Here is a 12,959-nt window from a genome sequence, read left to right as displayed (position 1 = left end):
CATTTAGAGCCTAGCCTGCATGTCTTTGGACTGTGGGGGAAACCGGAGCACCCGGAGGAAACCCATGTAGAGACAGGGAGAACATGCAAATTCCACACAGAAAGGCTGCTGGGCTCAAACCCAGGACCTTCTTGCTGTGAGGCGACAGTGCTAACCACTACACCACCGTGCTGCCCATAATAATAATAATAAATTAAAAATAAAAAAATTAAAAAGGCTAAATATTTCAATAATTTTATATTTGGTTTATCCAAGTAAAGAAGTGAGCAGTAGATATTTAATGGTTTGGCAGTTCTGGGATTTTGTGCTCACAACCTTCTCATAATTATTTCATAAGCTCAATCACGGTGCTCACGGTGCCTCATGCACTACAGAGACATTATCAAAAACATACTGTGTACAGTTTGGGTATGCATGCAAAAACTAAAAGAAAATACAAAAAATGAAAGAAAAAAGAAAGCTGCATACACTAAAATCTGAAGACTTTTTTTTTTTTACAGTTTTAAACATTTTATGCATAAATTTATAGACATTAAAAATACATCTTTTTAAAATTCTTTTCTAATTGCATAAAATTGAAGGCCATGAATTTTCCCTTTGACTAAATATCACATATACTCACTGGCCACTTTAATAGGAACTTGTTCTTGAGTCTAAGATTCCTGTTCTTGGCTGCAGGAGTGGAACCCAATATGGTCTTCTGCTGTTGCATGCTGAGATGCTTTTCTGCTCACCATGATTGTAAAGAGTTGCTATGAGTTACTATGTCCTTCCTGGCAGCTCAAACCAAGCTGTCCATTTTCCTCTGACCTCTCTTATCAACAAGGCGTTTCCACCCACAGAACTGTTGCTCACTCAATGGTTTTTGTTTTTCGCACCATTCTGTGTAAACTCTAGAGTCTATTGCCTGTGAAAACCCCAGGAGATCAGCAGTTTCTGAAATACTCAAACCAGTCCATCTGGCACCAACACCCATGCCACAGTGATCGCAATTTTTCCCATTCTGATGTTTGAAGTGAACATTAACTGAAGCTCTTGATTTGTATCTGCATGATTTTATGTATTGTGCTGCTGTCAAGGGATTGGCTGATTAGATAACGGCATAAAACAGCAGGTGGATGGGTGTTCCTAATAAAGTGATCGGTGAGTGTAAATTTAAAAAAGTAAATGCATTGTCCATGTGTAGAAGATGAAATAGCTGAAATTAAATAAAATCTTCCAAATGATTTGATAACATTCAGGTCTTCAATATTCACTACTGATTATTGTAATTATCAAAAATATCATTTTTTGAGCAAAACACAATATTTTTGATGTCGGTGAATTCAGAGGTAAAAATCTGCCTTCAGCTTTAAAAAATAAATTGCTTTTAAAAAGCTAAGGTGCTAATTTGAGACTAAAGTCTTTATTTTTTTCACTGAATGTGAGGTTTTGAGTAGAAAGCTATCCCAGAGACATTGAGAATGACAAATAGCATAGAGAGCAACATAAATCCAGATAATAAATTTATGTTAAATTACAGTAATAGTTTCAGGTGTTTTGCAGGTGATTGACGTTTGATATTTTCCATAAAACAGCTTGAATTTTGTTGATAAGTGTGGAAGCTATGCATGAAAGCGTTAAAATATGAACATAACTTTAGCCGTCCTTTTATTCATGTGAGCGATAAGGGCCTAATACTGCCTCATGAAAGAAACAATTAATCTCTTTGACACATTTTGACATCACTGTCTCTAATACTCAGCTGACCTAAATTTTGGAAGGCAGAAAAAGAAAGAGAAAGTAGAGAGAGAGAGAGAAAACCCACACCCACTGCAGCCCTTACGAAAATCTACCATGGTTTACTATGGTTTTACCATGGTTTTTATGTAGTAACCATGATTCTACCATGGTATCTCATGGTTATTCTAAGTACTATGAACCAACCATAGTATTACTATGGTTCATCCATGATAGTAACCATGGATCTACTATGGTATTTCATGGTGATTCTAAGTACTATGAACCAACCATAGCATTACTGTGGTTTATCCATAGTACTGCAGTAGCTGTGGTAGCATCATAGTTGTATGTGTAATAGGTCATAGTAACTACGAAATTAGTTTAAAAAGGGATAGTATGGTTTTTTAAAGGATGCACTAACTGTAGTATTACCATGCTTTCGTCCAACAGTCAATGCTGTAGAGAAGGATCTCGATTAACAGCCCAGATACATTAACATTTACTTAGAACCTAAAAATTTAAGTGAACATTGAGGTAAAATGCACCATGGTTTTCATGGTTACCCAAAAAACCATGCATAACTATAAACCATGGTAAAACCATGGTTAGTTTTCATAGTAAAACCATGGTTAATTTTCGTAAGGGAGAATTTACATACAGATTTGCATGTATTCGTTTTGCAGACCATAAACAAGTAGAAAATAGCTGAAAGAAAGATGCAGAGACACACTGAGGCATAAGTACATGTCTGTGTTAGGGGAAATGTTAATGCTTAGGAAAGCTACAAACATAACCAATATATCATGCAGTGAAAAAATGAATGAAACCTTGCAAACAGTTAAAGGTGACTGTGGCAGCGGGGGCGTGGCCTAGCGTTGGTTTGTGAATGGAGGGCAGGGCCAGGGAAGGTGAGTGGCAAAGTCAATGCACCTGTGCCTAATTAATGTTGTGTGTCTGTGTTGCAGTGACAGAGGATAGAAAAGGAGGGAGAGAGCAGTGAGAAAGGAGCTCTCCCAACCAGAACATGTGTGTGTTGTGTGTGTGACTGGGAGAGTATGAGTGCGTGAAGCTGAAAAGCTACGGAAACGAATAAAATAAAGTGTGTGTGCGGACATCAACTCCCGCCTGCCGTGCTCCTGTACTCCACCCACATCAGGGAACTGTTACAGTGGTGCCAAAACCCAGGCATACAGAAGGGAACCACTACATGGAGTCCTCCCCATTCAAAGAGCTCATCCATGCCCTCTTTACCGCCCAGCAGAACCAGTATCAAGCGCTGACCACCCTCCAGAAGGAGCAAGAGCAATGCTTTGAATCCTTGATGCTGGCCCAGCAGGAAGATCGCCATTCATTCCGGCATCTGCTCATGTCGGCAGGAGCTTTGACTGTCACTACGGCGGACCCTCCTCATGCCACCCTCACGAAGATGGGCCCACAGGACAATCCAGCAGCTTTCCTCGCTCTTTTCGAGCAAACACCTGAAACGTGGGGGTGGCTGCTCAAGCAGCACACGGCGCACCTCCTCCCACTTCTGACTGGCGAGGCGCAGCTTGCAGCGCTGCAGCTCCCTGCTGACAGCTGGCTCAGGTATGCCGACCTGAAGAAAGCCATCCTGTAGCTTCATCAGGTAGCACTTTCCTCATGAGTATTTATTCACAAAGGCAGTTCTCAAGGCATGAGTGGAGATACGCAGATGAGGGGCGGTATTATTCTAATGAGCTCCCCTTGTGACATTGAAAGGAGACGCGAATCTGAACGTCTTGTTAAAGTACAGTGGTGCTTGGAAGTTTGTGAACCCTTTAGAATTTTCTATATTTCTGCATAAATATGACCTAAAACATCATCAGATTTTCACACAAGTCCTAAAAGTAGATAAAGAGATCACAGTTAAACAAATGAGACAAAAATATTATACTTGGTCATTTATTTATCGAGAAAAATGATCCAATATTACATATCTGTGAGTGGCAAAAGTATGTGAACCTTTGCTTTCAGTATCTGGTGTGACCCCCTTGTGCAGCAATAACTGCAACTAAACGTTTCCGGTAACTGTTGATCAGTTCTGCACACCGGCTTGGAGGAATTTTAGCCCATTCCTCCATACAGAACAGCTTCAACTCTGGGATGTTGCTGGGTTTCCTCACATGAACTGCTCGCTTCAGGTCCTTCCACAACATTTTGGTTGGATTAAGGTCAGGACTTTGACTTGGCCATTCCAAAACATTAACTTTATTCTTCTTTAACCATTCTTTGGTAGAATGACTTGTGTGCTTGGGGCCGTTGTCTTGCTGCATTACCCACCTTCTCTTGAGATTCAGTTCATGGACAGATGTCCTGACATTTTCCTTTAGAATTCACTGGTATAATTCAAAATTCATTGTTCCATCAATGATGGCAAGCCGTTCTGGCCCAGATGCAGCAAAACAGGCCCAAACCATGATACTACCACCACCATGTTTCACAGATGGGATAAGGTTCTTATGCTGGAATGCAGTGTTTTCCTTCTCCAAACATAACGCTTCTCATTTAAACCAAAAAGTTCTATTTTGGTTTCATCCATCCACAACATTTTTCCAATAGCCTTCTGGCTTGTCCACGTGATCTTTAGCAAACTGCAGACGAGCAGCAATGTTCTTTTTGGAGAGCAGTGGCTTTCTCCTTGCAACCCTGCCATGCACACCATTGTTGTTCAGTGTTCTCCTGATGGTGGACTCATGAACATTAACATTAGCCAATGTGAGAGAGGCCTTCAGTTGCTTAGAAGTTACCCTGGTGTCCTTTGTGACCTCGCCGGCTATTACACGCCTTGCTCTTGGAGTGATCTTTGTTGGTCGACCACTCCTGAGGAGGGTAACAATGGTCTTGAATTTCCTCCATTTGTACACAATCTGTCTGACTGTGGATTGGTGGAGTCCAAACTCTTTAGAGATGGTTTTGTAACCTTTTCCAGCCTGATGAGCATCAACAACGCTTTTTCTGAGGTCCTCAGAAATCTCCTTTGTTCATGCCATGATACACTTTCACAAACGTGTTGTGAAGATCAGACTTTGATAGATCCCTGTTCTTTAAATAAAACAGGGTGCCCACTCACACCTGACTGTCATCCCATTGATTGAAAACACCTGACTCTAATTTCACCTTCAAATTAACTGCTAATCCTAGAGGTTCACATACTTTTGCCACTCACAGATATGTAATATTGGATCATTTTCCTCAATAAATAAATGACCAAGTATAATATTTTTGTCTCATTTGTTTAACTGGGTTCTCTTTATCTACTTTTAGGACTTGTGTGAAAATCTGATGATGTTTTAGGTCATATTTATGTAGAACTAAAGAAAATTCTAAAGGGTTCACAAACTTTCAAGCACCACTGTACATGTTTTCTGAAATAGGCAGTGCAAAAGAAACTGACTGGATTGTTTTATGTCAGAGTGTGTGGATTAGTAGGCACTCCAGATACCTGCACAAGCACTGAAAAAGTGCATTTTTCATAATATGTCCCCTTTACCGAAGGCTAATTTAGATAAAGAGGGAGTAGCAACATGTGTATATATAACAGAATCATACACAGTAACACAAGGAGCAAAGATCCTTAGCACAATTGATGCATTTATATTTACATTATTATAGTTAAATGATGCGAACTTTGGCAAAACAAATTCCTGTTATAGCAACTATAAGCAGTCGTTCCCTCACCAGGCTGTATTTTTTTTCTCTCTTGAAGACAAAAAAAATCTCATGTTACTGTGAAACTGTAATGTACTTGTTGTTGGAAACATTACAGCCTTACCCTGAAACCTCTGACTGTTACAAAGCACTGACACTGTAGTCTCCTTCCTTCCTCCACACAGAGAGTACCACCATGTCAATAATTACACATGAATCTGTTTACTATCAAAAAGAATAACATGAGAATGAGACAGTGATTTGAGTTACATGCAGCACCACAGTTGCAGCTGCTCTTATCAAAAATTAATCAACATCTTCAGACCGATCAGACTGAAGAACTCAACAGTGCTGTGGTGTAAAACAAAGTTAAAAATCCCTTCTAATGTTTGTTCCCATGTTTAATTAGTGCAATCCTGAACACTCTGATGAACTAAGAAGACAGGTCCATTGTCTAAAGCAGGTCTTTAATGTGAGAGTGCTTCATTTTTCCCCCCTTTGGTCTGTTGTTGAGAGTCTGTTGAGAATGAAACAAAGTAATGCAGAGTGTTTTGAAGAAAGAAAAAAAGAACCATCCCATCTGACAGGAGGACGTGCTGAGCATTTTAAATCATCTCACATCTCAGTCGTCTCCTGGGACAGGCCCAGCTTTGAAGAATTTACTGAGGCGCGCGCGTGCACACACACACACACACACACACATACACACACACACACACACACAAAGAAAAAGAACAAAGGATATGATGCTTTTAGTCTGCAACATAAAGTTGTATATTTCAGAGCGAAAAATGACCAAGGACAAAAAAAAAATCCAACAAATTGTTTTTATCATGCAGAATTGTATATTCAGCTCCATATACAGTGCTGTTCAAAAGTCTTAGGCACACTGTTTTTTGAGTAGAAACTTTATCAATTTTTTATTTTTATTTTATGACTTCTACATTATCGAGTCAGAATAAAAACATTAGTTTTCCAGCACAAAATTAAATGCTACAGAAAAATGTCTGCATGTCAGTAAAGAAAGAAAGCAGTATATTACATAAGAGACACTTTTCAGACAAAAAAAAATAAACATAATGAAGGCTTCTGGGGTTTTCTGCAAAAATAGGAAGCAAGCATGACAGTCAAACTCTCCAGAATAAACGTGTCTGGATCTACAAGATGCTCAGTAAAACTCACATTGCACCTGAGACTACTATTTATTTTAAAGCAAAGGGTCGTCACACCAAAATACTGACTTTGTTTCACTTATTACTGTTTACTGCTTTTCATGTAAAAACATTTTCTTTCATTATTTTTTGAAGCCATCTTTGCTCTAGAGTATTTCTTTGTACAACCCCGATTCCAGAAAAGTTGGGACAAAGTACAAATTGTAAATAAAAACAGAATGCAGTAATTTACAAATCTCAAAAACTGATATTGTATTCACAATAGAACATAGACAACATATCAAATGTCGAAAGTGAGACATTTTGAAATTTCATGCCAGCAACACATCTCAAAAAAGTTGGGACAGGGGCAATAAGAGGCTGGAAAAGTTAAAGGTACAAAAAAGGAACAGCTGGAGGACCAAATTGCAACTCATTAGGTCAACTGGCAATAGGTCATTAACATGACTGGGTATAAAAAGAGCATCTTGGAGTGGCAGCGGCTCTCAGAAGTAAAGATGGGAAGAGGATCACCAATCCCCCTAATTCTGCGCCGACAAATAGTGGAGCAATATCAGAAAGGAGTTCGACAGTGTAAAATTGCAAAGAGTTTGAACATATCATCATCTCCAGTGCATAATATTGTCAAAAGATTCAGAGAATCTGGAAGAATCTCTGTGCGTAAGGGTCAAGGCCGGAAAACCATACTGAGTGCCCGTGATCTTCGGGCCCTTAGACGGCACTGCATCACATACAGGCATGCTTCTGTATTGGAAATCACAAAATGGGCTCAGGAATATTTCCAGAGAACATTATCTGTGAACACAATTCACCGTGCCATCCGCCGTTGCCAGCTAAAACTCTATAGTTCAAAGAAGAAGCCATATCTAAACATGATCCAGAAGCGCAGACGTCTTCTCTGGGCCAAGGCTCATTTAAAGGACATGGGACATGAAACATAAATGCATGCTATATCAGTTTCTTTCCATTAAAAATATGAAATAATTGCATCAACAAATACAAAATTATCTATTAAATTCAGCAAAATCGTTATATTCGTGATGATTATATGGCATTTCTGCTCGAGCTCCGATATGCATATTTTACAACCGGAAGAGCCGCTGTCACGTGATCATACGTCACAAAAACTTTCGGGCACAGCACAAGCGGGTAGATGAATATGGAGAAGTGGATGACAAGAAAATTGTTTTTATAGTCTTTAACATACATTGAACATCATGGTGTATTGTGCTGCTTATGGTTGCAATAATTCCAATGGGAAATGCCCTGGAGTAAGTTTTTTTGCATTCCCCAAGGACCCGAAGCTGAGGAAAGTGTGGGTTCACTACTGTCGTAGAAAAAACTTTGTACCTACTGTTTCCCACAAACTGTGTTCAGACCATTTCACAGAGGATTCTTTCAACATTAATACTCAGGTACTGAGCGATATTAATTGCCAAGCCAAATTTAAGAGGTTACTTAAAGATGGAGCCGTTCCCAACGTCCCAATTCAGGAACAAGACGGCGGAGTGAAACCCGAAGTGCTACGGCTACCACGAGGTGCATTCGCTAAGTGACTGAAAGCTGAGGTAAGGATTAGTATTATAATTTTGGGTGTATCAATTATTGATTATCATAATTCTGACTCATCTCTTTCGCCAAACGGCATAGTGTTGTTGGCTGTGTGATGGCGTTTTGCCATTTTGAATGTTTTCATCTCGGACTCTGGAAGCATTGTATCCAGGGTTCGAATTATAAATTTGACCCTATGGGGGTCTCTATTTAAAAAAAAAAAAAGCAATGCATACTCGCTCTCCTGGACCAACGCACTTTTGCGCACTGCAGTGCACAGCTTTCACACACAGGCGCGCGCATGCACGCACGCACACACACACACACACACACACACACGGTGTTGCATATATATATATATATATATATATATATATATATATATATATATATATATATAATTTTTTTTTTAAACAAATTATATATATATTGTATATATATATAATTATATATATTGTTAAACAAAGGAAGATCGTTGTGAGATAGAGGACAAGTCTTCTTCGGACTTAACTTCACATTCGATTTCGCAGGCTGCAAATTTCAGTTTGCGCGCATAGTGGTGTGGTGGTGAAGTACAGCCGTACATGTTGCGGTTTAATAGCACGTTCAATACAAAGTTATGGCTGCATGGTGATCGGAAATGAAACGAGTTTTATTTATATTTATATGGTGATATAGGCTACTCAAGCTTATTATGGTGATATATGACGTATTTGAGAGACTTCCACAGAAAATTAAGTTTGCTTCTTTCATGGGAGCCTGAGGGAATGGGAGCTCAGCTCCCATTGGCTCCCACGTAATTCGAACTATGATTGTATCTCAATCAATCTCGAAAAATATCAGCAAAAAAAACTAGCTTGCAACGGACTTTAGCTAGATCTATGATGAACTTTCAATGTCTCATCTCTCATCTCATTATCTCTAGCCGCTTTATCCTTCTACAGGGTCGCAGGCAAGCTGGAGCCTATCCCAGCTAACCATGGGCGAAAGGCGGGGTACACCCCGGACAAGTCGCCAGGTCATCACAGGGCTGACACATAGACACAGACAACCATTCACACTCACATTCACACCTACGCTCAATTTAGAGTCACCAGTTAACCTAACCTGCATGTCTTTGGACTGTGGGGGAAACCGGAGCACCCGGAGGAAACCCACGCGGACACGGGGAGAACATGCAAACTCATTAGCCTTTGAGCAGAATTGTTTTTAACTTACCAGGATGTGTTATCGAGCCAACCGCTTTCAGTTTCATGGGGATTGAATGAACTCTCACTCTCAGAATCATCTGACCCGTCAGAGTAAAGACAAGATCCATGTTCATGTGAATTTCCAGCTATCGGTTCGAATTGATAGGGTCTAACTTCACATCTCTGTGAAACATCGGGAATGTCACTGTCGATGGTGTCCATTTCGGTAACCTGTTTACATTAGATACCCAAGCGCTGGCTCCTTGAAAAGTTTTTGTGATGTCACGGGTCACGTGACCATCTAGCTAATTAACGAATCGTTGTTTTACGCTGATGTATAAAAAAGTTGAATAATGTGATGATTTTCACATTTTTGACGCCCTGCAGTGATTTAGATGGCATTTCTTATGTCCTTTATACATAATTATACCCAGAAAAAAATCCATGTCCCATGTCCTTTAAAATGGACTGTGGCAAAGTGGAAAACTGTTCTGTGGTCAGACGAATCAAAATTTGAAGTTCTTTATGGAAATCAGGGACGCCGTGTCATTCGGACTAAAGAGGAGAAGGACGACCCAAGTTGTTATCAGTGCTCAGTTCAGAAGCCTGCATCTCTGATGGTATGGGGTTGCATTAGTGCGTGTGGCATGGGCAGCTTACACATCTGGAAAGACACCATCAATGCTGAAAGGTATATCCAGGTTCTAGAGCAACATATGCTCCCATCCAGACGATGTCTCTTTCAGGGAAGACCTTGCATTTTCCAACATGACAATGCCAAACCACATACTGCATCAATTACAGCATCATGGCTGCGTAGAAGAAGGGTCTGGGTACTGAACTGGCCAGCCTGCAGTCCAGATCTTTCACCCATAGAAAACATTTGGCGCATCATAAAACGGAAGATACGACAAAAAAGACCTAAGACAGTTGAGCAACTAGAATCCTACATTAAACAAGAATGGGTTAACATTCCTATCCCTAAACTTGAGCAACTTGTCTCCTCAGTCCCCAGACGTTTACAGACTGTTGTAAAGAGAAAAGGGGATGTCTCACAGTGGTAAACATGGCCTTGTCCCAACTTTTTTGAGATGTGTTGTCGTCATGAAATTTAAAATCACCTAATTTTTCTCTTTAAATGATACATTTTCTCAGTTTAAACATTTGATATGTCATCTATGTTCTATTCTGAATAAAATATGGAATTTTGAAACTTCCACATCATTGCATTCCGTTTTTATTTACAATTTGTACTTTGTCCCAACTTTTTTGGAATTGGGGTTGTATGTGCCTAAGACCTTTGCACAGCACTGTATATATTCAACATCATAGTGTGTTGGGATGTGAACTTTAACTTATGTATCATTATCATACCCTTGAACGGAAGGTTTTCATGTTGAAGAATGTTTGCTATGCTGTAAATAAATCATGTAAACACTCAGTGTGTCAGTATGACCAAAGGGTTTAACTTATTACTACTAAAGATAATGCATCATCTCTACTGTAGTTGTGTTTAAATCACTGGAATTATCAGAAAATGAGCTGCATCCAGAACAGCAAAGGCAGAAGAGCTTAGAGGGGCAATTACAAAGGGGTTTTTACCCAATAGTGGTCCAGTGGGGTTGTGGCCCCACTCTTTGTGTAAACAAAGATCACCCCAAACCTCTTTTTAATAAAATGTAACCCACCACTTATTATTATTATTATTAAATTCTAGGTAGAGAAGCAGGGTTCTGTCACTTACTGTAATTTTTTTTAAAGTCTACAATTTCAATCAAAGCAATGAACAAAGGTCATGTTTTTAAAGTTGTTGAAATATCCATGAAACTAAAAAAAAAAAAACCTTTTAAATACTGCCATCACATCACTTTATATAAATAACTAATGGAGGCTTGGTGCTGCAGGACATGTAGGCGACAGCAGAGTCACTGCCTTAGTCTGTGTTTTGTGACTTACAGTACCTCATCGACCCACAGTGCTATTTATTTCTGTAAAAGGAATGGAAATATAGTACAAAGAAGAATGAAAAATGCAACTGCTATAATCCATTGCATCATTGAGCATCATTAAAATACCATTCAATGCCATTTCATATTGCAGAAAATCTGAGCAAGTGAAAATCTTGAAAATACTCAGTATATTTGAGTATTTCTTATTAGAAAATGACTATAAACCAAATATTAAACCTATTTTTAGGCATCATTTTACTCATTCCAAGCTTAAAGTCATATGATAGTCATTTATTTCTAGAAAAATGCAGAATTATCTATGTTTAAAATAATTTGAAGCTTAAAAATCTCATCTCATCTCATTATCTGTAGCCGCTTTATCCTTCTACAGGGTCGCAGGCAAGCTGGAGCCTATCCCAGCTGACTACGGGCGAAAGGCGGGGTACACCCTGGACAAGTCGCCAGGTCATCACAGGGCTGACACATAGACACAGACAACCATTCACACTCACATTCACACCTACGCTCAATTTAGAGTCACCAGTTAACCTAACCTGCATGTCTTTGGACTGTGGGGGAAACCGGAGCACCCGGAGGAAACCCACGCGGACACGGGGAGAACATGCAAACTCCGCACAGAAAGGCCCTCGCCGGCCACGGGGCTCGAACCCAGGACCTTCCTGTTGTGAGGCGACAGCGCTAACCACTACACCACCGTGCCGCCGTTTACTAATCTTATATCTGGTTTATTGTCATTTTCAAAAAGGGAAGACTCTATAAATGTGATTATAAAATCCTTAATTAAATCATACATTTTTGCAAAATGCTAATGTTTACTATTTACAAATGTAGCCTATGTAGTTACAGGCTGTTTTTACACTTACTCATTTCAGGGAATCTAAGTAGTTTAGTTCAAGGCTAAAATTTTCACCAACACTCCACAATTGTTAAGCTATTTTAACTAGCTATATGACATACTGGTTCCAAAATTTGGTAGTTAGCTAGATAATATTTTCTATTTCTTTCCTGTAGCACTGTTACGGCACCTTCTCCTAGATAACTGCTCCAATTAATTAAGCTGTCTGATGGACTTTGCACTCTCATATCAAACACCAGGCTAAATCTGTCACCTAGTTGATGTGGAGAGTTAGTATTTTCAGAACAATTTGATAATGCTGATCATACCAGCAGAAAACTACATCCTCATTACAAGATGACCTTTTGTGCGATGCCTTTAATAAGGTATTTTTTGCAAAAGGTGATTCCTAAAAGTTGCTTTCTGCTGCTTTAATCTTATTTATCTAAATAATATCCAGTTTTTTGTTTGTTTGTTTGTTTGTTTGTTTGTTTGTTTGTTTGGGTTTTTTTTTTTGTAAAGGAAAGAAAAGTTTCTACTGTGATTAATAATAAGAATAAAGTAATTCAATAGATTAACCTTTCTAACATGCAATAATTCTCTCTGGCAAAGGCAGCAGGAAAATCACATCACTGCTCAGCACTATATTGATGGTTCTGTCACTAATAACAGAAAATGTAATTAGATCATGCTCCTGTGTTAATTCATGGTTTACTGTAGACAGGAAGTAACAAGCTGCAGACTATTATTATAGCTGTATGTCATGAATGTCAGTGCTGCTTGTTAAATCAAAGCTGGTTTAGTTTTTTAGACCATTCTGTTTTTAAAGTCTTTAGAAGGCAGGTGTTAA

This window comes from Neoarius graeffei, chromosome 2 (assembly GCF_027579695.1).
Source record: "Neoarius graeffei isolate fNeoGra1 chromosome 2, fNeoGra1.pri, whole genome shotgun sequence".
Classification (NCBI taxonomy): Eukaryota; Metazoa; Chordata; class Actinopteri; order Siluriformes; family Ariidae; genus Neoarius; species Neoarius graeffei.
This window is presented reverse-complemented; position numbering follows the sequence as displayed.